The sequence below is a fragment of the Pogona vitticeps genome, chromosome 3 (genome assembly GCF_051106095.1).
Source record: "Pogona vitticeps strain Pit_001003342236 chromosome 3, PviZW2.1, whole genome shotgun sequence".
NCBI lineage: Eukaryota > Metazoa > Chordata > Lepidosauria > Squamata > Agamidae > Pogona > Pogona vitticeps.
Genome location: NC_135785.1, coordinates 47301262 through 47328245, shown reverse-complemented (window position 1 = coordinate 47328245; position 26984 = coordinate 47301262). Strand labels below are relative to the sequence as shown.

The window sequence follows — 26984 nt, the reverse complement described above, 5'->3', positions numbered from 1 at the left end:
TTCCATCCTGATTCTTGCTGTTTGTGCCCTATCCAGAAAAAGCTAAGCATGCAGAAGTCAATTGAAGAAAACAGGTTTAAGAAAATATGTGTTGTATCCTGTATAATAGGAAAAGGAAAGCAAAGTGTGCTGCTTCTATACCACCCCGTAGCACTTAAAACACTCTCTGGGCAGTTTACAGTTTAATTATGCAGCAGACACATTGCTCTCCCCCCCCCCCAGCAAGCTGGGTACTCAATTTGCGGAAGGAGGGAAGGCTGATTGAACCTTGAAATGGCTACTTGGGATTGAACCTGGGTTGTGAGCAGAGTTTTGGCTGCAGTTTAACCACTGCACTATAATAAGAACAGAATAACTGATTACTGCTGGATACTAGAAAAAATCACCAATCATTTTTCCTATGCTATCTCATAATTGAAAGATCTGAACAAAGATTTTCATATATTTAAAGAAAAAAATAACCTTTATTTATTTCTTGCATTTATACCCCGCCTATCTAGTCGAACGACCACTCTTGGCGGCTTTTGCTTTTCTAACACTTGAAAGAAATTAAAATACTGAGTGAATTTGCAACTAATGTGAATTTTAAGGCAAAAGCTTGTTATTTTATTTGAAACAATAGCAATTATCATTTTTAAAGTCTTATTCTAGCACTAGTCTATTGCAAGAGTGGTACAACAGCTCAGACAATGGATATGAAGCATGAAGAAATCAAAACACAGTTCCATATCTAATTAGTAAATACATATTATAACATAATCTAGATTCTGGTTGGAACATTTGCCAAACGAGGAAACATTATTCATTTCAAGGTTTAATTGACTGGGAAAGGTTGCATTGTAAGAAAAAGAACAAACATGAACATAAATGGTACTTCATTCCTTGTAACAGCAGTGTAGCAATGAGGAGAATTTAAGAAGAACTGATGGATGGGGTGGGGTGTCTGATTCTTCTCCTATTCACTAAAATTTCTCTGTACATTCCTCGTCCAAAATATTTAACCCATTTTTTCTCTACATAAGTCTCATTATGAGGAGGAAGAGCCATGTGAAGTGGGGAAAGATGTTGCAAGGGGTGCAGGAAAAAGTCAAGCACATCTGTTATATCTGCTCTACAAAGTTCCCCTGCACATCCACACACACCCCATGGCCATTTGTAACAGATCAAGAAATACATATGGAACTATGAGTATGCATTTATTGAGATACCAAATGGTTCTACTCTAGATCTCGGGGAAAACTGAGAACAAATAGAGTATATTCTTTTTAAAAACTTGAAATAGATATAAAAGTATCAACCATTTGATATTTATCATGCAAATTCATGGTTAAGACATTTCATAAAAAGCCTTTGGCAGCATGGAAGAGGTACTTCACAGTTCATTACTGGCAAAAGAGTTTATAGTATATAGACACAAATCCATGCGATTTATAGTTCAAGTTCAACTATATTTATCTTGAATGGTATATACTTTTTAAGTGAGTACTTTTAGGATTTCAGCCTAATAAAAATGTGTTAAGCCTTAATGATGAAAATTCATAACAGAGGGTTTTTTTTACCTCAGTTACCTCCTAGATTTACAGATAATGCCACCACACCCCAAATTGTTAAGATTTAATGAGGACCCATCCTCGCATGTTAATGATTTATCGCTTTCTGTAACAATGAATAACAAAATTCCCAATCTGCTGGAACATGGCTAATTCTTTCCATAAGTGACTCATTTATTGGGTATAATGTATTATACAATACTGGAGACTGCAATTAGAGTATCAAGAAGCATGGAGCACAAAACAGAAAAACCCTTTTAAAGTGAATATGTATGGCTATTCTCTTCATCTCCTCCCTTTGGTGGTTTTATTAAATTATTTTAGCTGATCATACCAATAGTGGACATCTAGACTTCACAGTAGAATTCAAAAATACTATTTTTGGAGGCTTCAAATCTGGTTGTACATCAGCCATGCTGACTGGGATCTTGAGATCCCCTTGGAATATAGATTTCCAAGCTCAAAATCTTAAAGATCAGACCATGCTGTCAAGCCCATCCAAAAAGTAGGCAAAGAAAAGCCTTTTATTTATTTGCCAATACAAAAACCTGAAGGTATTCACTGAATCTAAATGGTGGTGGATTCCAGACAACATGAGAGGAAATGCTTCTTCACACAGTACATAATCCAGCTATGGAATTCATTGCCACAAGCAGTGATCACCACTGGAAACTGGATGGCTTTGAAAGGGTGTTACATAAATTTATTTATTTATTATTCAATATTTATATCTTGCCCTTTATCCAGGGATCCAAGGCAAGGTGCAAGTAATAAAACACAACTGAATATATAAAAACAAAATAAGCAATTGTGAATAGTTTAAAAGATTCCAGACACTTCAAAACCATTTAAAACAGTGTGTGCTGCACACTGTAAACCCCAGTCAACTTATGAGATCCATGAGCCCCCAAAATGTTCCAATGGACATCCACATCTTTGGCTTGGTGCAAAATGAAGTGAATTTTGGCATCAATTGGGCCTCCAAAGGGAAGCATTGCTCAGTTGGGCTGCTATGGCTCAAAAGGCCCCTCTCCTAAACCTCCACATAATGTTTCTCCCACTAGAGGGACAAAGAGGGATAGATCAGGTTTATCTCCACGCTGAGGCAGCTATATACAGTATAGGGATAGGAACGCCTTAGTTTTTGCAAGCTGAGGCTAAGTTGGTGTGAAAGAGAACTGGTTTGCAAAGGACATTAGCAGTGAGCTTCCATTAAAAAGGGCTAAGGTAAGAGGAAGCTTTCAGTGTTAGTACAGTACTACTTTACCAGACATGCACACGAAACAAAATCTAGCACGAAAGATCATTTTCAAAGAATTGCAAAATTTTTGGAAAGGTGGTGTGAAAAACAGAGGATTTCCACAGCAGCAGAGCAAGGTTCCATTGTAAAGTCCTTGTATCAGAATTTTCAATTGTAGTGCTAATCTGCTTTATAGAAAAACAACAATGAACAAAACAAGCCCTAGCACTGTTAATGTTTTAAAGGATTTCTTCTCACTCTTTGAAAATATCTTTGAACCCTCTCTTTAAAAAATGCTGATTTCTCAAAGACAATACTTTTGGGTAAAAAGCATGGACAGGAATCCTGGTAAGAATCACACTCATTTGGCAACATCCAAATGCTTGGTCTGGCACTTAAAAGTAGTCTTTACAGACCTGAATGGAACAACATTGCTTGAGTTCTCTGCAATCAATATGCCATTTCTATCAAGCACAACATTTCTTTCAAGAAAAACAAAGAGTCATTCATTCTATGTGAGATCAACATCTATGGACATTAAAGGAAGTTTACTGTCAAGCAAATATAGAAAGAGAAGGCTTCCAAACGTAAAGAATTCTATAATTTTAGATGTGCCTACTGAGAAGACTCTTTCTTTTGACCCATCAGCCAAGCTTTCATCATAGCTGGAACATAGATAAGGGCCTTTCCCATCAGATCTTAGTGTGTGAGCAGGCTGGTAGGGGAACAAGCAGTCCCTATCATATCCTAGAAACAGAAAATTTAAGATATTTAAGAAGAGATCATTGCCAGCAGTTTGAATTGTACCCTGAAACAGATTGGTTTCAAGTAAAGTTTTACAGAGTAGATATGATATAACCTTATGAATGAATGCCCACCAATTTGCAAACTATGAAATATTACAAATATAGGAGGAATTCCCCCCCCCAAATATCATTTGGCATGCTAATCCTCTATAGAATACTAATAGGGAAGACCAGTCCAGATGTACAGTATACGGGCACCTTATCACAATTACATGACCAGACCCTGGTTGTTTCCTCAGATGACAAGTCACAAAGTAGAATAACCAGTAGATCAGGTCAATATACTGGCTATTACTAGGAAGATGTGCAGGTCAAAAGAAAGAAAGAAAGAAAGAAAAAAGGAGGGTGTCCTGAAAGATAGGATTGAATAGCTAAGAGGCAGCTAGGACCCCTGAAGTGTTTAGGAGTGTGTAGGGCTGTGTTTAGGGTGAGAGAGATTTATGGAAGCATTTTCCAGACCCTGACTATGGTGGCTGGGGCATTATGAGAGCTGCAGAGGGAAAAAAAGTAACTTCAGATTCTTTTCAGGATATCCCATCACATGCCAGAGCCAAAGATGGGAATGGCAAAGCTTGTAAACCTTTACCTTTTTTGGACTATAGCTCCCAAAATTCCAGAAACAGCGTGCTCAGTAGCATGAACACCCTTTTCTCTTTCTGCAAACCCCTTCTCTCTTTTCTCGCCTTTTCTTTACACCACCCCCTTTCTCCTCTTTCTGCAACCCCTTTCTCTTTTCCCCTCACATTTTTTCCATCTTCCTCAGGACCATCTGGCTGCAAGGACAGCAAAGAGGAGAAGCTCCCTCTTTTCAGAGGTCTGGACAGATAGTTTTCTGAGGGGGTTTCAAATTAGGATGAGGGCTGTTTGCAGGACCAGAGTCCAAAGTTGTCTGTCTGTAGCATATCTCTATATATTAGCACTGAGGTGAACAGGGAGGGCAATTAACAGCCTTGCAACAGCATGGCATGCCAAAAGCCTTTTAGATCTCTGAATGTTATAAATGAAAGAGTAACTTTACACTCAAATTCCATAAAATGATATGGTTGGGAGAAGAGGGAGGTATTTGCAAGTATTTATTATTTATTTATTTATTGGATTTCTATCCCGCCCACCTAGACAAAAGGTCTATTCTAAAATAGGATGAGGTAGTAGGGACAGGAATGGCCACTACCTGTTAGAGCAGCTAATACTAGGAGGCAAATAGAAAACAGACTTGCATTTCCTCCACCAGAGAAGATATTGAGTGCATAAAAATCTCTTGAAAGCCAAACATTGCAAATACATCTGTGACATATGTGCAGTGACAACAATATCTTAAATATGTGTATTTAAAAAAATTGCTTGTGTGCTACAAAAGTGACAATGAGAACAGCTGGCCATTATTATGATAAGTGATAATGAAGTCAATTAAACATTTTTCTTAGTTGCCAAGGTAGAAATTGAAATTGTTTAGCAATGCCACACTAAAGTGAGACTTCTATTTATTTATGTATTTATTTATTTATACCCCACCCATCTAGACTGAAGTCTATGCCCATGAACTTCAAGCATATATCATAACCTTTGGAGATAAACTGCTGAAAGTTATAAAGTCAACGTAGGCATTACCTACCTTTGATGCATACTGAGTTCCACAACTCAGTATGCATCAAATTCTGACTTTTTAATCTGCAGCAGTACATCACTAAAATCTGTCTGTCTGTCTGTCTGTCTAATATACTCCCACTTTAGTGCAAACACTCTCTGGGAGGCTCGCAACACATCAAATAATATTAAAATTAACAATACAAAATTGCAATATACAATAAATACTATAAAATAAATAAACCCTGTCACTAGCCTTTAAAATCTACATTTAAATAGCATTAAACAAATTTAAAACAAATTTGGACATCTCAGGTCAGTGGTTGAAAAGACTAATAAAAGACAACTTTAAATAATTCTGTTTTAACTACTTTCTTAAAAACTTAGGATGGTACCTGATGAACCTCTTTTGGAAGCTTGTTCCAGAGGAGAGGGACCATGACCAAGAAAGTGTGATTCCTTGTGTTAGCTTTTTTGGCCTCCCTAAATGGCACATAACAATAACAAGGATGCCACAATTTTTAACATCAAGGAACGTGAGGAGCAGGTGGGATGGGTAGCTGCTTTGTGGGAGAGACGTTCCAACAAGTACTGAGATCCTAAACCAGTGGTGACCAAACTTTTTGGACCCATGTGCCCAAACTGAAAAACAAAAAACAAAAAAACCAGTGGGCGGTGGGGCTGCAGCGGCGGAGGCAGAGGAACTGAAAGTGGCAGTGGCGGAACCAGAGGTGGCAGCAGAAGGGGGGGGATCCTGGACACGGAAGTGCCTTGAGACTCCACTCTGGACCCACCACCAGTGCCAGCTGGCCAGCCACCTATCCAAATGCCAGCACCATGGCTGCAGCCACATCCTGAGGTTTGGCTGCAGGGGGGGTGAGTAGCAATCTGGTGACTTATGGCTCGCACGCCCACAGAAAGGGCTCTGTGTGCCAGCTGTGGCACGTGTGCCATAGGTTTGCCATCACTGTCTAAACTATTAAGGGTTTCATAAATTATGACCAGCATCTTGAATTGGGCACAGAAACTAAGAGGGAGGTAATGAATGTGTGACATTTATGCTGTTCGAGTTATGCCAGTGTATGATGACAATAGAATTTTGGCCCAAGGTTGCAGTCCTCTACACTTGCCTTCCTCGGTGCAGCATCCTCCACTATTCTGGATAGCATTCCCTGTCAACATGCTGTCTGGGGCCAATGGGGTTGTAATCTAACACATTTACAGAGCTCCAGGTTGGGATATGTCTGTGTTACCTAGCCCTGAAAGTAAGTCTCATTGAATTAATTAAGATTTGCTTCCTAGCAGATATACATAGGATTATGTACCTAGTGTCACCATTGCTGATTCAAAATCACATCACAGTTCACAGGGACAAAATGCCACTGTTCTTCTCTGTGTTGTCATTCATGGATTTGTATTTATATGTTTATTCAATTATTTACACCAACCATTTATGTTTACTTATTTAATTACATTGTTTATTTAAACAGCATGTGGCTTTGCTAGAGATTGTGTGCAGGTATCAAGTGGCCTCTAGCAAAGCCAGAAGCAACATTCATGCAAAGAAGAGAAATCTATTTCCATCGTGTCCCTTCCATAGTGCCATTTGCCAGAAGTCATGAGGTACCTGCCTGACAACCTGTCTCATCAAAGTATACACCTTCCACCCTGGAAGTTTGTTTTCTGTTCTCTATGGCCATGCATTTGGATGCCCATTCTTCCCTTATCATCACCACCATTTTTCTTTTACCATCTTGCCTGATGAGGAGTTCTAAAAAGTTCTAAAAAGGGATTTTGTTTTACTCCAATGTCGTCTTTTATACTGTGTTATTCCTCCAGGAGTACTTGAATGAAATTTCAAGTCTAGATTTCATTTCTCTTCATAAATGCACTTTCACAGGTGGAAACGGAGGCTCATAGACAATTTTCTACCACAAGAAAGCTGCATTGCTATTTTCACAAGTAACAAAGATGAGGAGGGTTGTAAACTGAATGAAAAATGTGGAATATGTTCTAAACCAAGATTTTTTTTGAGCATCCTATGCTGAAAATGTTCAGAGTCCATTGTTGATTTATATCCCAACATTCTATATGAAAACTACATTATACACTCCTAAATTCTTAAAGCAGATGATACTTTCTTAATTGACATTAAGAAGAACTGATGTACAACCAACAAGTGGATCTGCACACACATTATTGCTGCAGGCACACACTCTAGCAAACAGGACTGGGGTGTGGTTTTTAGCAGTTATACACCAAAGATGTATGCTGCCTATGCAAACAACAACTCCCCCAGCCCAAACCTATAACCAGCATCCACAAACAACTGCAGATCTATTTTTCATAAGTGACAAGCTTTGCATTTTTCTTTACCACACCCTTACACCTGGAACTCTGTTCCCATTTGTTTTTGTGCAACCACCCTCCACAGGTTTTGCTAGATCCCTTCATACAATCACATCTTTTCTGAGAAATAAATGCAGAATTGACGTGATCCAACATTTCCCCTGCTTACCAGTGTCTCCATCTCCTCCTTCCTTTGTAGTTTCTGTGCATTTTAGACTCTAAATGCCTTGGGGCATGGACCTGTCATACCTGCCCCTTGCAAAGTGCCAAGTGCAAAGAAGGCACTGTGTAAACTAATCCAAAAATAAACACAGAGGGCTCTATCCAGAGGTTAGTTCCAACTAGAGGAAATCCACTGAATCAGCAAAAGTGTTTTCTTGACATAAGTCCCAGTCATTCATTGTGGATCTATTCTACTAGGGACTAATCACTGCATTTAATCCATGATTATAATGACAGACATGTGAGTTACAAAATGTTACTTGCCAGTGTGCATGACAAGATACAGTGACATTTTGATCTGTCAGGTGGACTTCAGCACTCTTGTCACAATGATCCTGCAAAAACCTGAGGAGAACTGAAACAACCAATTTGCAGATATATCTGAAAGGCTCTACCAAAGCATATGGACCACGTCTGTCTTCTGCTTGCTTCTCCATCCTCCTCTTGGATGAATGGACAAAAAAGGATATTTTTTTGCTAAATATTAGTAAGTGCTTCCTGACAGTCACAGCTGTTTGAAAGAATATGTACCTCAGAGAAGGGTAGACTGTCCTTCCCCAGAAATGTTTAAACAGATGTTGGATGACCAACTCTCTGGGATGCTTTTAGTTGTGTGGTGGATTCCTCCATTGGCAGGGATGGACCAGACACCCCTTGGGGTTCCCTCCAACTCCATGATTCCAGTTGCCCACAGTGTGTGGTGTATGGAGTGCAGCTGAGGTAGATTCCGCCGCTGCTGCCTGGTCCCTGCTTGTAGAGATGCCTGGTGCCGCCTGAGACCAGGCGTTTGCCCCTGGATGGGTGCAAGCCCCCTTTGGCCCCTCAAGCAAAGCAGGCAAACTCCTCTTACCTGGGTGTCTCCTCCTCCTCCTCCTCCTCCCGGCTCTAGTCTGAGCCCATCTCTAGGACTTGGGGACCCGGAGATGCAAAAGCAGCTCCAGCGACTCGCCTCCCATCCCAAGGCCGGCCGCTCCCGGGGCCTTCTTCCCTCCCTTCCAGTGCAGACATGCTGAGCTAATTTTATCAGCCCCCTCACCTCCTTCTCTCTCTCCCCCCACCCCGTTACGCCGCAGCTAGGCGGCGGCGGCGGCGGCGGCGGCGTTAGAAAATAGCACATCGCCCACTCATCCCCAGGCTCCTTCTTCAAGGAAAATATTTATATTATTATGCCACAGAGAGGGTTTCCATGGTACTGATGACTTTCACACTGTTGCCTTGACAACCGCTCCGAGGCCATCTTGGACGGGCTGAGAATACCCTTCCTAGACAAATAAGGCGAGCAGCAGCACCCGCCAAAGGGAGGCGCGGGGCGGGTTGGGGGGGGGGGGACGGCGGCGGCGAAAAGAGACCGGATCGCCCTTCGCGCCTTCTCCTGTCCAGGCCCGCTCTCCCCCTAGTGGTGATCTGACGCGCATCTCGATCGATGGGCGCCCTTATCCCCCTTCACCCTCGCCCCCATCCCCATAGCCATCCCCTTGGGTTATGGGCACGGTAGGACACCGACCCTCTTGGCTCTAACCTATTGATCCCAACTAAGGAATTCCAACTTGAGGCAGCTGAAGGGAACCGCTCGGCTGGATTTCCACCCGTTCCTCTTCCAGTGCAAATCCTATCCAATGTTGCTAGTCAGGAAGAAATTCCCCTGAAGTAAAGGGGGCTTCCATGCCAGAAAAGAGATCGCCATCAGGATCGCGACCTGAATGGCCCTGCGCACCGCGCTGTGCGCGGAGTTTTTGGCTGGGGAAAGATGCGCGCTTGCCCTTGTATAGCGTTTCTCCACTCCAAGCCCGCCCCTGCCCTTGTTTCTCTCCGTGGTCTCAGGTAACGCCAGCCCGCTTCTATATGCAAGCTGTCCTGCTTGAGGCAACGCATTTCAAGGACACTGTCCACGCTGCCCCCGCCGGCTCCCTCCGCTGCTTATGCCAAATGCTTCTGAAAACCCTCCCGTTCTCTCATTCTGGTGACTCCCGCCTGCCCGCTCTCTGGGTGGGAGTAAAGGGGAGCGTCCCGATGGACAGCCATTACAGAGCGGGCAGTCCATCTTTCCCTCTGCACTGAATTTGTTTTGAGGGAGAGGGAAAGGGTCCTGTTAAAGTTTTAATAGCATTTTATGGAGGGCTCCAAAAGCCATCCTCCTTCTCCTCCCTCTTCTTTCTGCCTGTGTTTTCCCACTGCTGATGCTTCTTCTTTCTTCTTCTTCTTCTTTACTAGAAGGGGAAATAACAGCATAAGCTGGACAGTGCTTTTTGATTGGTAGGGCAAGGAGCCCCCATCTGGACGCACAATGCCCGCTCCATTTATAACCTTCCCATCTTCTCCCACTGCTCCTTCTATCCTCTTTTCTTTCTGCAATGTGTGTTTTTGTATGGGGGACTCCCTTGCACTCTTAATCAAAAAACTTGTGGAGTCTTTGCTACTCCATGAATCATCTTTCTTTCTTTCTTTCTTTCTTTCTTTCTTTCTTTCTTTCTTTCTTTCTTTCTTTCTTTCTTTCTTTCTTTCTCTCTCTCTCTCTCTCTCTCTCTCTCTCTCTCTCTCTCTCTCTCTCTCTCTCTCTCTTTCTTTCTTTCTTTCTTTCTTTCTTTCAGCTTTGGAAAACAAACAAACAAACAGATAAATAAATAATGGAAAAGTTTGGCAGGGCTGTATAAACAGATTGTGATGACATCATGAGGACCCCCTTATTAAATATGTGAATGAAGTAGGATGATTTCATAATAAAAGTCTCTTCTGAGAGCTCCTTTTAACAATAGTTTGTGAGATGACTGTTTGGAAGCACCTTTTTTGTGCTAAGGAAAAAGGCAGAACCACTAGCAGGGAAGCACAGGTGTCAATATTGTATCATACTTCCACTGAATGGAACATCCTGCCACTGTAGTAATGTGGAATCTTGCTCAAGAACTGCTGTTACTCAAATAGTCATATATGGTAGCTGTAGGATACGGGACAGCAGGTTGGAAAATGGCAAATAATAATGTTCGATCCTTCATTTCCCTAAAATTCTTTGTTAGAAGCCTTATTTAGAAACATCCAAAGGCCAGCCTACATGCAGAGGTCCATGTGCCATGTGATTAAAGGGTAGATGACAAACTCTGTATTTTAAAAGATAACAATGATAGCTCTCTATGAACATCTGGAAAAGGGTGGGTGACAATGTTCAGTGTCCATGCCATTTCTCCATTAAAATCTCCCGTTTTCCATAGCCCAAGCACTTGCTGGAGGTGCTCCTTCCCTGCTGTGTTTTCCTCTTCTTCCCACCGTGGGAAATTAGACAGTATAGCTGGCTGTTCATGAATGAAAAGGAAATGAAAAACAAACATGTCATATATTTATAAACAGAGACAGACGGGGAAAGCTTCTTCCTGCCTAGAGTGCCAGACAATCTGTGGGAATAAGCAGTGTTTTCTTTACCATTATATTAATAATTTTTTGCATAGCTCTTGTGCAGTGTGTGTGTAAAGGGCTTCCTTGTTGTTCATTCATGCCCCCTGGAACCCTCAGAGATAAAAATCATTGTTACTGCAGTTAGGAAGAAAAGAATATCCACTGAGTGTATAGTGTCTATGAACATGAAGATAAGTGTGTGTTTGCCCCTGTTGATCTTCCAAACACAGAGAGCACACAAAGGCAAACCAAACAAAACACACCTTTTCACACGCTGCCACCATTTGATTACTAAATCAATGCACTTTACTTAGGAAAGATGAAGATCCATTCATCACTGTCTTTTGAATAAAACAGGTTTATTGATTACAGATGTTTCTATAATAATTCATAAGTATCTTCTTCAGGTTCATCAATCATCAATAACAATCTTCCATATTATCTTACAAGATACTATTTACTCCTCAGACTAATTACTTCTCAGATTCCCAACTAACTCTCTCTCTCTCTCTCTTCAAACTCAGATCTAGACTCTAAACTACACTCTTCCACTCTGGCTCTGCCTTTTAATATCTCTAGTGGCCCCACCTCTCAACCACATCAGCATAAAACATGGATAATGCATGACTTATTTAACATAATAAGGGTGAACACCACATATCTCCCCCCTTAAATATGTTTGTTTGGGAGGGGAAGCACGTTTTCCATCCCAAACAAACAGGCACAATTGCATGAAACTTTACTTACCATCTGGCATAATTCTGTAAGCAATACCACATTTACTGTAACAATCATAATATCTTTTTACACTAAATATTCCATTACAATTCAATAATATATTTTACCTTATCATTTACACTTACTACATTTAACATTTTCAACCTTACAGAAATATACCACAATCAGGAAACTTTTACATAGATAATTAACCAGTAAAACAATATTCTACTCCAGTTTGTTTTAGAAGTCCTTGAATCATTCTTCATGTTTCTGTCCATCAATATTCAATTTTTCATCACATTTACAAACAGAACATATATTATACATTATCAGCTTGGTTTATTCTCCCCCCCACCCCAATCAGTCATTTGGCTTTCAAGGCACGATCTGAGTCTCTTTTGCAAAGTCCAAGTCTTTCACCTTCCTGTTGTAGTAAGGTGCGCCGTGGACTGGTCCAGTCATTACTGCCTCCTTCAGCTGGACACACATTTGCTGGCGCTCAGGGGTCCCTCTGATAATCACTGGCTCCTTCTTCCGCATTCTCTTCTGTAGACTTGAGGTCACTGGGCCCTCTGATGTCCACTCGATGTCTTCTGCTGGTCATTTTTTTTTTTTAGTGAAGCCTGCTTTCTTTCTGGCTCGGGGCTGCACCTTTTCAGCTGGGAAAGGGCAGGGAGTTCCCTCTCCTCCTCCCGAACATCTCTGGAGGCGTCCCTCTTTAAGAAGTCAGGGCTTATGTCTTCCTCATCACTCACACATTCACTCACAGGTATTCTCATTGAAAGGTTTTCCCTATGTGGGGGACCACTATCATGGGTCACTTTAATATTCTCATGCAAGTTTCTCTTAAGTGCAATCAACGATTGGTTTGTTTTAGCTGCACAGAGTATGTTAGCTGATTCTATTTCTTTATTCAGTGATACACTAGATAGGGGGTTGTCTTGCAAGGATTTAAGGACTACTTCTTCCACTCCTGCCAAAAGCAATTTTCTCCCCTCTATAGTTCTCAGTTCTACTACTCGGTCCTCAGGACAGAATACTCTTTCCTGGGCCTCATACAAGCCTTTCTCTTTTTGAGGAGTACTTTCCAAGCTTGGCTCTGCCACTTCTAAGGACTTTTTTCTATATAAAATCTCCTTATCCGGGCATCTGTGTTTGGAGGGTCAGGCAAGGGGCACAAGGGCAAATGCCACAATCAGTTTCTAAAAGACTTCCCCCCTCCAAACTTCCCTTTGTTACTGTATCCATTTCTGCTGCAGTGGGTGATTTCTTGCCCCCTTGTGAGTGTGCAAGTACAAAACTACTCTTAACATGCTCTATCAGGTATAAACCCTCTCTATATGTCAGGTCTTAGACCTCTCTGGGTGTTTTGGGGTCCATGTAATGGGATTCTTTCTAACTTTTGTAGTACAATCATTCAAAGTACTATCTTCCATCTGTTCCTCAATAGAGGAAGGATCATTAGGTATAACCTCATCAGCCATTTTGGTTACTTCATGGTTCTTTTCTAACTTGGGGCATCCCCGGTTAGATTCAGAGGTTTGGGATTCGATTTTTTCCTCAGGGATTGCCCACCACTCTCTCAGGGAACCAGTTACTTCAGAAGCACTCTGCACAACCTTTGTGAGATCTAGCCCAATTAAACAAGGTTCAGGAATTTGATCAGAAATTGCCACGTCCCAATTTCCGATCCAGTCTCTATAGTTTAATTTCACTTTAGCCATGGGTAAAATCACTGGAGTAGAATTGATTCCCTTGAAGGTAACAGTCTGGTTTGGGAGAATTTGTTCTTTAGACATCACATCAGGATGACACAGGGTTATATTAGAACAAGTATCAATCACTCCTACATAAGACTTTTCATTAATTATAATCTCACCAGGGTTATGAAGTAAAATATCTTCTCCTTTTACTAGAAAACAATGAATTACCTGGGCTAGTGGCAGATCAGAATTTTCTGTCATGCCAGTTGCCATGGAGACAGAACTACCATTGTTACAGCCTGTCATGAGTGCATCCGAAGACCTGGAACCAGAAGGGTTAACTGAGGCTGAGAGAGAATGCTGAGAGATCAGAAACACCTGAACCGCCTCCAGATTCTCCTTCCACAGCAGACAAGCTTCAGGCCAGGCTTCGGGAAAGACTTAGGGCAAGAAGATCAGAGGATCGCTCAAAGGCTGTCCACAGAAACCTACGTGCATCTAGTCCTGAGTATTAACAGGGTAGAAAGCTTTCCAGCAGCTCAAGGAGCTGTTTTACTGTAAAGCAGCTCCCAGTGAAGCCAGAAATTCTGTGGAAGCAAAGAGTCAAAACCTTGGCTTGCATCCACGCTTCTTGAACCATGTTCCTAACTCTGGACTCTGCCCCTGGACTACGCTGGTATTGGACTTTGGACTCTGACCCTGGACTACACTGTGTATCAGACTCTGGACTTCATTCTGTGAATTGATTTATGGACATTGGCTTTGCATTCTTGGTATTCTTGACCCTGGACTGGTTTATCGGACTTCGGCTGTTGTAACCCCCGGGAACGTGACACAGCCTCCCTCTGTGGCCTCAAATGGTTTTAAATAGTACACCACCTTGGTCTGATTATCATCCTTCTCATTCTTAAATTTAGTTTTCATACAATTGAATTGTAGGTGACTGAACTCTCCACAGTTATAACACTGTCTTCTTCACTCATTCTGAGATCTGTTCAACTTTAACTTTTCCTCAGGGTTCATTTGGTGCTGAGAACTAGGCCATGCTAATTTAGGTGAAGTACTACCCTGGCCTTCTTTTCCTGTTGTTTTGCTGAGGTAATTTTTATTAAAGGGTTTCTTATTGTTGTCCCAGTTCTGCTTGTTAAAATTTAACTCAGAGAACCTATGGTTTCGAATCTCCCCAAGGTAATCCACTGTTTCACCTGCTTCTAATAAAGTTTTAGGATTTTTGTCTCTAAGTAAATAACACAATTCCCCAGGTAAAATAGAGTAAAATTGCTCTAACCCAATCACACTTTTCATCTGTTCTAGAGAAGTGACATTTTCATGTTCCATCCATTTCTCCAGACATTGAACTAATTTAGCCCCCAACTGGGAATAAGATTCCTCAGGCTTTTTGGTCAGGGAACAAATTTTTGCCTCAAGTGTTCTGCATTAATACCAAATCTAGAATTAATCATTTTCTATAGGCCTCAAAATCTCTAGCCTGCTCCAGAGGCATCTGTGAATACAACTCAGCTAAATCTCTACTTATTTGGGATCTCAAAACCATCATCTTTTCATCATCCTTCACAATAAAGTCCCAGCAAGCACGTTCAAAGGAAATGAGGAAGGATTCTGGCAGTCACCTTTTCTATATTGGGGAAATTTCTTTATATTGATCTTTGAGAGATTTCCCTCACTGGCGCTGTTATTGTTGTTATTTTAAGAAGCCAATTCCATTAGTTTCATATGTATTTGAAATTCCATCTCTTTTTGTCTTAATTCCATTACTCTTTGTCTATTTTTTGCTCAAATGCCATTTGTCTGGCCTCTTGCTCAGCTCTGGCTTTTTCTTTCTCCAGTTCTAATTGGTTTTTCAGAGCTAGCTCCTCAGCTCTGGCTTTGATTTCTAGTTCCTTTAATTTAAATTCTTGTTGTAGTTTCCATTCTTCAAATTCCTAGGAGCCTAGATCCTTTTGTCTTTCTGAGGAATCCTCCTCAGTCTCCAACTGTTCCCTTGGAGTTAAAGGGTCTCTGTTTCCATTTCTTGAGGTAAAACCTCAGCCTCAGGTCTCCCCTTTTGGCTACGTTTGGGTGGCATATTTACTTAGTCTTGAGTGAGTTTATACTGATTTTTAAAAAGGACCTGTCTTTCTTCTTTTAATTCCAGTCACTGGGATAATTTTATATTTCAAGCCTCTGCTTTTTCTTCTATTCCCTCAGATCTGCTCTGACCCCTGTCTTTTGCTTTTATCCACCAGCATTCCCTTTTCTCGGAGCCTTGGATTTTAAGCTAGCCACTAGGTCTCTCAAGTCCTGAGGTAAAAACAGTATTTTTTTCATCAGGGTCATTCCCTATCGTAGTCCCCCAGATGCAGAAGCCCTGCCACTAAACTTTTCCCAAAAGCTCTAGCAGGTAACCTAGATCTCTGACTAAAAGGTACCCTTGACTAAAAAAAAAAAAATCACTTTAAACTCAGGCTTTACTGGATTGCTTCATATCCCGCCGCTGGACGCCAATTGTGACGTTTGCCCATTTGTGGCCCCTGTTGGTGTTCCAAACACAGAGAGCACATGAAGGCAAGCCAAACAAAACACCTTTTCACATGTTGCCACCAGTTGATTACTAAATCAATGCACTTAGGAAACACAAAGGTCCCTTCATCACTGTCTTTTGAATAAAAATTTTATTGATTACAGATGTAACTATAATAATTCATAAGTATCCTCTTCAGGTTCATCAATCATCAATAACAATCTTCCATATCATCTTACAAGTTACTATTCACTGCTCTGACTAATCACTTCTCAGATTCCCAACTAACTTTCTCTCTCTCTCCCTTGAAATTCAGATCCAGACTCTAAACTCCTCCTCTCTGGCTCTGCCTTTTAACATCTCTAGTGGCCCCACCTCTCAACCACATCAGCATAAAACATGAATAATGCACGACTCATTTAACACAATAAGGGTGAACGCCAGAACAAGTTTTCCAGATTTGTATCTGATACAACATTTCTTGGACAGCATCATCATCATATGTGTCTACACCATATAGAGGTGTGTTTACATTCTTGCCTGATACCATACTTCAAGGTATGATGCTGCTTATGTCCTCACTGTGATGGTGTTGCCAGTGCCACTGGGGACCACACCTTCCACTGTTGACATCCCCAGGTCAGCCAGCACCTCCACCACTAACTGGAGTTAAAATATCGTACAAGGGCTTGAAAAAGTTCATTTCCCCATCAAGTTAACTAGGTGATCTTGGGTGTATCACTCTCTCTCTGCATGACCTACCTTACAGGGTGGTTTTAAGAAGAAGGTGGGAAGGAGAAAAGCGATGTGCATTGCCTTGTGCTCATTGGAAGAAAAGCTGGATTATAAATATAACAGAAACAAATAACTATTCAGCCCACAGAGACCAGATACATTATTTTTAGTGGGAAGCAGCAATGGTCATGGATGGGAACTGAGCAATGGTGGCAGATCAGTTAGGGTAAATGGCCTTAGCCTCTGGCTATGTTTAGCCAGCCCACTTCTACCTGCCTCTTTACCACAGCATAGCAGGCCAAGGTACAAAATAAGTTCCCTTCCTGCTGAACTCCCAGCCTGAGAATCTGTGTGGACAGACAGGGTAGGATAAGAGGAAATGAGCAGCACACAGGAGCAGGCCATTCTGCTTGGCTTGACACAACATTTGGCTACTGTACCTTTCTACCACAACAGCCAACCTTGGAGCTGAGTCATCATGCTGTGCTGGCTGCCTCCTTATCATGTTAAATCATGTTACATTATCTCAAATGAAATGCCTGGCTATGAGAATTGTGGATTTCTGGCTGCTGCAGCGCTATCATTTCACAATGATTCAAGAGCTAATTCCACTCTACCCATCTGCCATCTTGGTAGTACACCAATGAGAAATGGACTCCATGATTTTTCTTCCTCATTAAATAATAGGTCATTAAGTGAAACATATTTGCACTCTCTTGGACCCTACTCAGATGGCCCACTGCCCATGGGGTCACCATGGTTAAAGATTTTCACCTTCAGAACCAATGAGGTTCTGCCCAGTTATTGTTGTTTTTTCAACTTATATATCACCCCATAGTGGCATATAAATTAGTGGTATATAATCCTCTTGTGGGATTTTATAACATGATTATGCAAGGAACACTTTGCCCCCCCCCCGAGAGCTGGATACTCATTTTACTGACTTCAGAAGGATGGAAGGCTGAGTCAACCTTGAGCCATCTACCTGAACCCATTGTGCTAGCCCCCGATGCTGGTTCTACCTATCCATGAAATTAGACAATATAGCTGGCCATTCATGAATGAAAAGGAAATGAAAATGCCATTGGTGTCCTGACTCTAGGATTTCTTTTAACTGAAGCAAAAGAAAACATGTCTTTTTCCCCCCCATGCATCAGTCTCTGCATGTAAGGAAAACTGAAAACCATTAGACAGTTGTGGAGAACAGGCAACAAAATGTTAAACACTTGGGTGAGCCTCTCCACAGGATCAGAACTGTCATCAAAGGCTGAATCCATATGTGAGAACATACCTTCACCATCCCTGGTGGGCTGTCTGCCTTGTCTTTTCAGCCATCCAGAGGACTGCACAGAGGCCTTTGCAGCAGGACAGCCCCGAGATGCAGACAGTGAGCCAGATGGGAACATTCAACAGCTGATGCAGGAGGAGCCCACAGATGGAGTGTGCCAAGCCAGCAATAAGAGGAGAGGAGGAGAAAGCTGGCAAGGGTGCTAGGGAGAACAGTTGGAAGCATGGGAAGAACTGCTCTCAGTCTTCTGCATTTCAGGAGGGACCTGGCCTCTGGTGTTACAGGATCCCTGGATAGGCAAATGGGTAAGAAGCTTCATTGGTGGTGCTCCCATCTTCCTTCCTGTGCTGCTGTGCAGTGACGGGGCCAACCTGGGGATCTTCACCTGCTGGGATCAACACTGACCCAGAAGTGATGCTGGTGACATAATCAACACCACCTGTATCTGGCACAGCTCACTCAGGAAATGGAGGAACCACCCTGTCAGGATGACCCACAAGCATCTGAGGCCACAAGCACTTGATGAAGATTGTTGTGGTTAATGATGTCAACTCAGTCACAGTGGCAAGCAGCACAAGCCAGTAAGCACAACTTGGCTGCAACCAAAGAGCAGTGTTCAGCCAAGGGTCAGTGAAGGGAACTGAGCCCCTGTAGGGAAGAGCTTGTGGACGCAGTGAGGATCACTAAGAGCTGCCACCAGTGCTGGGAAGCAGTGCTGCAACTGAAACATTTTGGAGCTCCTTGTTTACAGACTGGACTCCTGTTGTCACAGTAAAAGTTAGCATCCTGGGTCAGCTATGTCTATGGAGCCTATGTTGGAGGAGTGATTACAGGCACCCATCCTGCCAGAAAGTGATCACTGCACATCATACAATAAATAGATCCAACTACTTTCAGATGACGCTGGAACATAAATCTAGTGAATAAGACTGCAGTCCACAAGCAAGTAGCCAAATATAATTGGATAGCCTTTAAAGGTGCCACAAGATTTATTTTGTTTTTGTTTACCAAGAAAAAAAATCCCACAGCAGTCTTGAAACTAAAAACAATGCCTTAGGGGTTCAGATTACATCGATTATTTAATATTCTGGGAAACATGTTATGCACAGATGTCTTATGAAAACCTCCTGGAATTCAAGAGCAATGTCTGACTTTGAAGAAACTTAACATTTAACTAAATAGGCCCCAGATCATCCTGGCGGTCTGCTGTAGGGTCTAGTGGCACATCTCCTGCTCCAAACTGAACATATTTGCTTCTGTTTTGTTCCCCCAAAATCATATTGCTCTGATTTGCCTTCTTTGCTTGCCTTTTCCAGAGGCAGTTCACAAACAGAGAAGTCTTTGCCTGGCATCAGGTGACCCTCTCTGGATAGACTGCTGCACAGTTAGGATGCCATCAACAAAGTGTTCCCCTCTCTGGGTGTTCCTGTCTCACTTCATTCCATGCGGATACTTGGAACAGGGCTTCTGAAGATCTTAAAGTCTGAGTATGTATGTACATATGGGAGAAAGCTATCTTTCAGCAAAGCTAATTCCACTTTGTGTGAGGAGCTGGGAGAAGGTTTACTTGGAGGTTGGCTCAAAGCAAGACAATATGCTACTGAGTGAAATGTCATGGCCACCAGTTCCCAGAATGCCTCAGCCAACATGGGAATTTTGAAAACTGTAGTCCAAAAAAAAAATTTTTCCAGGTTCTTGTCCTGATTCAAAGGAAGTCACAGCTGATCCGTTACACTCTTTTTGTTATTTTTAGAAGCTCAGGGAAACAGCTGTCCCTGTGAAGATGTCTAATCAGCATGCAAGGCAGCACTTGTCTCTTTCAAACAGTCAGTGATTCACCACAGTGGTGGGATGTGATATAGTTCAATAAAGCCAACTGTATAACAGCAGTGGGGTGCAGGGAGGAAAATTGCATGAAAGGAATAGAAAACAGAACAGCCAGTATCATATCACCATTATATACATGTATAGTACAGGTACATTCAAAACCTGTTACAACTGTAGTCAACACATCTTGAAAAGAATGCTCAGAGATGACAAGCAACAGATTATGAGTAGTTTTTCTCTTGTGATGAAACAGAATCACTTCAATCCTTGCCCCATTTCCTAGTTCCACCCCAGAAAATTCTGCTAAATAAAACATGGTACAAGAAAATCTGTGAAAAAAGAGTTGATTGGTAAAGCATTTTTGTGCTAGAAATGAACACATATCCCATAATTCCCAACCCTTGTGCAGAATGTCTTTAGATGCTGCAGTTTTCATCAGAGGACACTCATTTATCTTGATCATATATGGAACTAAATACATACATTAAAACAAGTAGAATCTTAATGGCTGAGAAGTGATAGTTTCTGGGAAATGTCCATTCCTTTAGTACATCTGACTTCTTGAAAGAATGTACCAAACAGTGGTTCCTATTTACAGCAACAGGCAGTTTAGATACTAGATATTGATAATGGCTACAGTTTTTCCTGTGACTCTCCCACCCCAACTTCCCAGTGTCCAGGTATTCGTTCTCTTTGTCTTCCAGGCAAACCATACCATATGTCTGATAAGCTCCAATTTGCCCTTCAAAACAGTCACTGCCAAGGTTTAATTACTCTGAATCATCATTTCTCCTGTGGGAGAAGTCTCCCCTTTCTTCCTTTCCACATATAGGGTTTTATTATCCCTATAGAAGCCAGTACTTTGAAACAGAGGTGATAACTTGCCACAACTTTGTAATTGACAAAAAAAAGCTTCAGGCTTTGCTTTATCCATGGCCTCTGCATCTCTGACCTTTATTACACTGGCAATCTCATACTGCAAAAAGAACATGCTGTCTCTTTGGAAAACCTGATCTAGAAAATTAAGGATTGCCTTTAAAATCAGTTTTACAAATATATTTGTTCATAGCTGCCTAATTTCTCCCCTCCCCTGTTTCACAATTTTAAAAAGTTATTTCTAGAAGACATTGCCAATCTTCCACTAAACAATGGGTTGGATCTATGAATTTTGTTTGATAGTCAGAAGACCAGGAAGCTGGTGCAGAGTAACTCTTCCAGCACCTTCTTCTAAGACTGTTTGAATCCTGAGCCACTGAAGTCCCAAGCAGAGCACAGCCACAAATCAAAGGAATACATGTGGAATCAGTCTACTTCTGAGAAGTGTCTTCCTTACAAGAAGACCTCCATCAGGCAGCCACTTCTACATCTGGTGGTCAACCAAACTCACACTCCAAAGTGCTTGCAATCCCTAGGACAGGTGGCTACTTAGCATCCATTCTGATTCAGAGGGTTATCTGCATCTTGAAGGGAAGGCTCAAATTTGCCAAGGACTCTGTATCCCCTGGTCTCCCTCCACATCCCATGGCATGGACTGCTTGTTTTGTAATTCAGAAAGTTTCAGGTCATTCTCCAATTATGAGACATCCAACAGGGACATGACACTGACATGCGGTGTAACAGCAAGCTAATATGCTGTGTAACAGCTAGCTAATACATCAACTCAGGGGGAAGCCAAGATACCAAATGGCAAGGGACAGGAAAGAAAGAGCAAAACCTCCTTCCTCTCCTACACTTGTCCATTGCCACTGTTTCTTCTTGCCAACATGAGGTAAGACTTGAAGCAAGCAGGCTGGTCAGGAGAGTATTTTGGGGATTGGTGGAGGGTGTAGGGAAACTGAGGACTCCTCTGCAGCTCAGATTTTTTGGGGGAGAGTAAAAAGCTTACTTTTCATGGAAACTTCCGCTGTATTGCCTGTTTAGGAATGCCTTTAATGATACTTCTACCGTTATGCTCATTCTCTCCCTACTTCCTTGTGGGACTCAAATGTTCACAATTGAATGTTGTTGCTTTTATTCCTTTCTTCACTTGTGTCTTCATTCTTTCTTGTTTTTCACCATCCCTTCCTATTTCATGTCTATTTTTAAAAAGCAAGTGTATAAAAAAAATGAAGTATGTAGTGACTGGATGCATATGCTTTTCTAAAACATTATAGGAGAAGGTTAAATAATTTGTTGGAATTCAATGATATGAAAACAGGTGAACATGTTCACACTTCTTGCTAGCATCAAAATACTCCAAGATAATGGCACCACCATGTGGCCATTTTTTACTGTTAAGAAATGACTTGATTTTCTCTCTGTTACTCCCATTACTATTATTATTTAAATGTGCTTGATCCAGGAGGATAATGGACATAGTATAATGGACATGGGCTGAAGAGGTTAACCTCATGCTTTGAAGTACAATCCTATAGATATTTATTCATGATTTAAAGTATAATTCTGTACATATTTAGTCATAAGTAAGTTGCATGTAGTCAGTGGGATTTACTCGGAGGTGGTGGTGGTGGTCGTAGTAGATGTGCTGCCAATTCAATTACTTATGGCAACCCTTTCCAGGGTTTTCTAAACATAGACTGCTCCGAAGTGGTTATAGCATTTGCTTCTTCTAGGAGCACTCTGGAGCTGTGCAGCTTGCCCATGGCCATACAGGCTGACTCTTCTGCCAGGAGGCACAGTGGGAAACCAAATCCCCAATCTCTGTATAGCATTTCAGGCTAGAAATGGTTCCAGTTAAAGGAACAAGTCAGGTTGCGGTTTGTGGTACATGCATTCCATCTAGTATAGCTGCAAAGTGAAACAATATTCACAGCAATTGCCTATGTTCATTATATGGATTCATTAAAGGTTTCATAAAATCCCAGATCTAATTAAAAATTCTATCTGTTTGGCACACGATTGCTTTTTTAGGAGGTTTGAGGAACACTTCCATGGTGACTCACGTTGTGGGACGAATACATTACATAGTTAAAATACAGTGATCAAATGTTAAAACTTTATGTACAATAACATGCATATGATTAGCAGGTAAGTATGCCGAACATCTTCTGGATTCCATCTTCAGGTGATTGTGTAATGTAACCTGAACTGAACTTTTTCAATGCATCCTGGCAAGCTAGGTACCAGGAAGTTGTCACAGGTCCAAGCCATAAGGTAGATGCACCACTGGCTCTTGTGGCAAAGCAAAATGCTGGCTCCAGTAACCCAGACTCCTCCGACACCCAAAGATGCAATGCTACATAACAGAGACCTGGAGGAATCACAAGAACCTTACAGCAGGGGGCAGCACCCACTGACCCAGGCTCTAGCACCAAGCAAATTTTGGCTTTTCTTTGCTCAGAGCTGGAGCTTCAGAGTCATGAAAAAAATGCCAGACTGAACATGTGAGCTAGACTGACTTTTCTGCTGCTGTGCCCCTCAGCCACTCCCAGTGGCAAGAGAGGACAGGCAGCCTATCATATCAAAGAGAGAGAATGGGCACATGATGTATGTGTTTGTATGCTGAAGGCCTTATCTAACCTGGCACCAGCTCTGTGTAAGCAATCTCTTTTCCTCTCTCCTGACTAACAGGGATAAGTGCAAAGTGCTGCACCTTGGAAAAAGAAACCAAATACACAGTTACAAGGTGGGGGATACCTGGCTGAGCAACACTAGAAGTGAGAAGGATCTTGGAATTGTAGATCACAAGCTGAATATGAGCCAACAATGTGATGTGGCTACAAAAGAGGCAAATGCAATCTTAGGCTGTATTAACATAAGTATAGTTTTCAAATCCCGCAAGGTGCATGTTCCCCTCTAATCAGCACTGGTTAGGCCTCACCTTGAGTATTGTGTCCAGTTTTGGACACCAGACTTCAAGAAGGATGCTGACAAAATGGAACAAGTTCAGAGGATGGTGACAAGGATAATCAGGGGGCTGAAAAACAAGCCTTATGAGAAAAGGCTGAAAGAACTGGGCATGTTTAGCCTTGAGAAAAGAAGCCAGAGGGCTGATATGATAACACTATTCAAAGATTTGAAAGGCTGTCTTATAGAGGAAGGGCAGGATCTGTTCTTGATCATCCCAGAGTGCACAACATGCATCAATGGGCTCAAGTTACAGGAACCAGATTTTGACTGAATATCAGGAAAAAATCCTAACTTTTAGAGCAGTAAGACAGTGGAATCAATTATCTTGAGAGGTGGTGAATGCTCACCTAACACTGGAGGCATTCAAGAGAAATGTAGACAACCACCTGGCAGACATCCTTTGATTTGTATTCCTGCATCGAGCAGGGGGTTGGACATGATGGCCTTATAGGCCCCTTCTAACTTCACTTTAACTTAACATCCAGACTGGAGAAAAGTTCTGTTTATCTCAGAAGCTGGCACACTCTTATCTTGTTCTGTAACTTTGACTTTGGAACTAATCATGATATGATGCTACTGTGGCATTTTAGATAATTTTTTTTCCTAGGGAACCAGGATGACTGCTTGGTGGGAGTGGTTCCATTGCAGCATACCTAGGGTTTGTCAGCAAGGGTGTTCAGGAGACAAATGTTCAGGGGCCACAAGTACAACAGAACTGGGATGCTGCATGACATACCATAAATATTTATAAAGCCTTTATTCACTGTACTCAAGAAAAAGTAGCCTTCGCTGTCCATATGCAAGGGTGTATTCTGTCCCTGACCTACCAAAAGTACAGTGGCTGAAGAGATCGGAGTTTCCTCTGCATCTGAACTGATCCCATGAAAACAACAGAGTAGATGCGCAGAAGAAAATGCACCACTGCCATTAAAGCAAAGAAGTGCACTGTCTGCTGTGATCAGGTTCTCCTGAAGCTGAAGGCGGTCCCCTTGTTTGGGCAGGAATAAGGGTCGGAGGCGATTTTAAAAATTGAACAGAATCCTTTTTATTTTCAGCAACCGCAACGTCAACCAACTAGAACGGATCAAACGTACTCAACTCCGGTAAAATCTTGTAACTTCGAAGCTTCACATCTGGAGTAAATATATCGCTCCTCACATTGGGGCCAGACCAAAACACTCCCGATCTGTCATCGCCGCAAGGGCGTGCTCCTGACCGCGCAAACCATTCTGCAGCAATGGTGTCCCACCCAGTCCCCTTCGCGTGGTGGCTTGTTGAAACAAGGACTGGGGTGAATCACCTTCCTCCCCCACACTGGTTGCGGGGGAAGACCACTACAGTCCATTCTAGCGGTTCAATCATCACGTTGTCCGGCTTGGCTATAGGAGGATCTGGGACTAAACCTCCGCCTGTTTTTAGGTTGGGGAACTCCTTTATCAGACTCCGGACCTTCTCTGCATCTTCCTCATCTCCAGTCTCTACTGCTCTATCTCTCGTGCGTTTCACAGTCCCGTCCCTTATGATTCTGAATTCTCATGCTTCTTCCTCCCCTTTTATAATCTCCTCCCCCTTGTCATCTGCTAAGCACACTTCTAGAGATTTCCTCTCCTCCCTTTCTATCTCTTCTAAAACTCCTTCCACACATCCCTGGTTTTCCTCTGAGGTCTGGTTCTGGGAGGACAGCACACTAACGTCTCCTCCTTCACATTTGCCTTAACCAAGATTTTGAAGAGGCACCTTTTTATCAGCATATCTGCTGGATAGCTCAGCAGTTTAGATATCTTGCTGTGGAGCCAGAAGTTAGGAGGTCAGTTTCCCACCACGCCTCCCTGATAGGGGCTGGGTTCAGTGATCCATAGCATCCGTACCAGCTCTGCAGTTCTAAGATGATGATGATGACGACATTGCACCTTGCTGGGAGAGGAAGAAAACAATTAGGGTGGTGCTCTTTAATTTTTTTGTACCTTAGCTCCCATTATTGTTCAAGTCCTTTGCTTCCAGGTAGGTAGGTAGGTAGGTAGGTAGGTAGGTAGGTAGGTAGGTAGGTAGGTAGGTAGGTAGGTAGGTAGGTAGGTAGGTAGGTAGGTAGGTAGGTAGGTAGGTAGGTAGGTAGGTAGGTAGGTAGGTAGGTAGGTAGGTAGGAAGGAAGGAAGGAAGGAAGGAAGGAAGGAAGGAAGGAAGGAAGGAAGGCTTTTCTCTCATCTTCACTTTCCTAGAAACTTTACTGAATCTATCTTTGTCCTTCCCCTTACTAACAGATTAGTGCTTGGTTCATCTAGCTATCATGTCAGTGTATGTTCAGTACAAATCATTTCTAGTTTTGAAGCCACTTTCCACTGCATTTTCATTACAATTCCCCCAAAGCCATCCATTGTCCACATACTAGTCCACAATATTCCGCTATGTCAAAGAAAGACAGGTGACCATTTCTCCCCATTTTCTCCTCCTCTTTTTCATCTGAAGACCACTCTCAAAGGTTGGAGACATGATCCCGACACTGTACCCACAGCATAAAACTAGCACTGTAATGGAATGCTCTTTAAAACTTTAAAAAGAAACCACCACCACCACCCCAAAAAATAAGTATCACTTATCTGTCAGCACAAGCACCCGGGGACAAACCCCTCTTATCAGATGCATGGCATTCCTCTGTAAGCAGACATGTGATCCGTTTAGATGTAGAAGAAAAGTTGTAGAACTGCATATACAGTGGTGCCTCGCTAGACAGTTACCCTGCATGACTGTTTTTTAACTAGACATTGACTTTTTGTGATTGCTATAGCGATTTGCAAAACAGTGATTCCTATGGGGGAATTTCACTGGACAGTGTTTGGTCCCTGCTTTGCAAATCAATTTTCGCTAGTTGACGATTTTGAAAGCTTCTTCTGCGCTCGCAAAACAGGTGTTTTTGGGACCTAAGCTTTGCAAGACAGCGATTTAAACAGCTGATTGACGGTTCACAAAGTGGCTTTCCTATGGCTGATCTTCGCTACACAACGATGATTCTTCCCCATTGTAACGCATTAAACAAGTTTCAATGCATTCCAATGGGGGAATGCTTTTCGCTAGACAATGATTTTGCTAAACAGCGATTTCGGTGGAACGGATTATCATCATCTAGCAAGGCACCACTGTAATTAATCTAGCTGCCAGTTTATTCAAACACATCTCTGGCAGAGGAGCAGAAAAACTCCTGGCACACTACT

General features: G+C 42.1%; 1 protein-coding gene across 1 annotated transcript in view; it reads right to left on the bottom strand.

Moving 5' to 3' along the window:
- The window catches only part of DGKG (diacylglycerol kinase gamma), a 203679-nt gene extending 194926 nt beyond the window's left edge, over window positions 1–8753 (bottom strand). The window contains exon 1 of the mRNA XM_078389296.1: window positions 8602–8753. The gene's annotated coding sequence lies outside the window, so the exon portion shown is untranslated. The remainder of the gene's footprint in view (window positions 1–8601) is intronic.
- Window positions 8754–26984: the final 18231 nt, after the last annotated feature.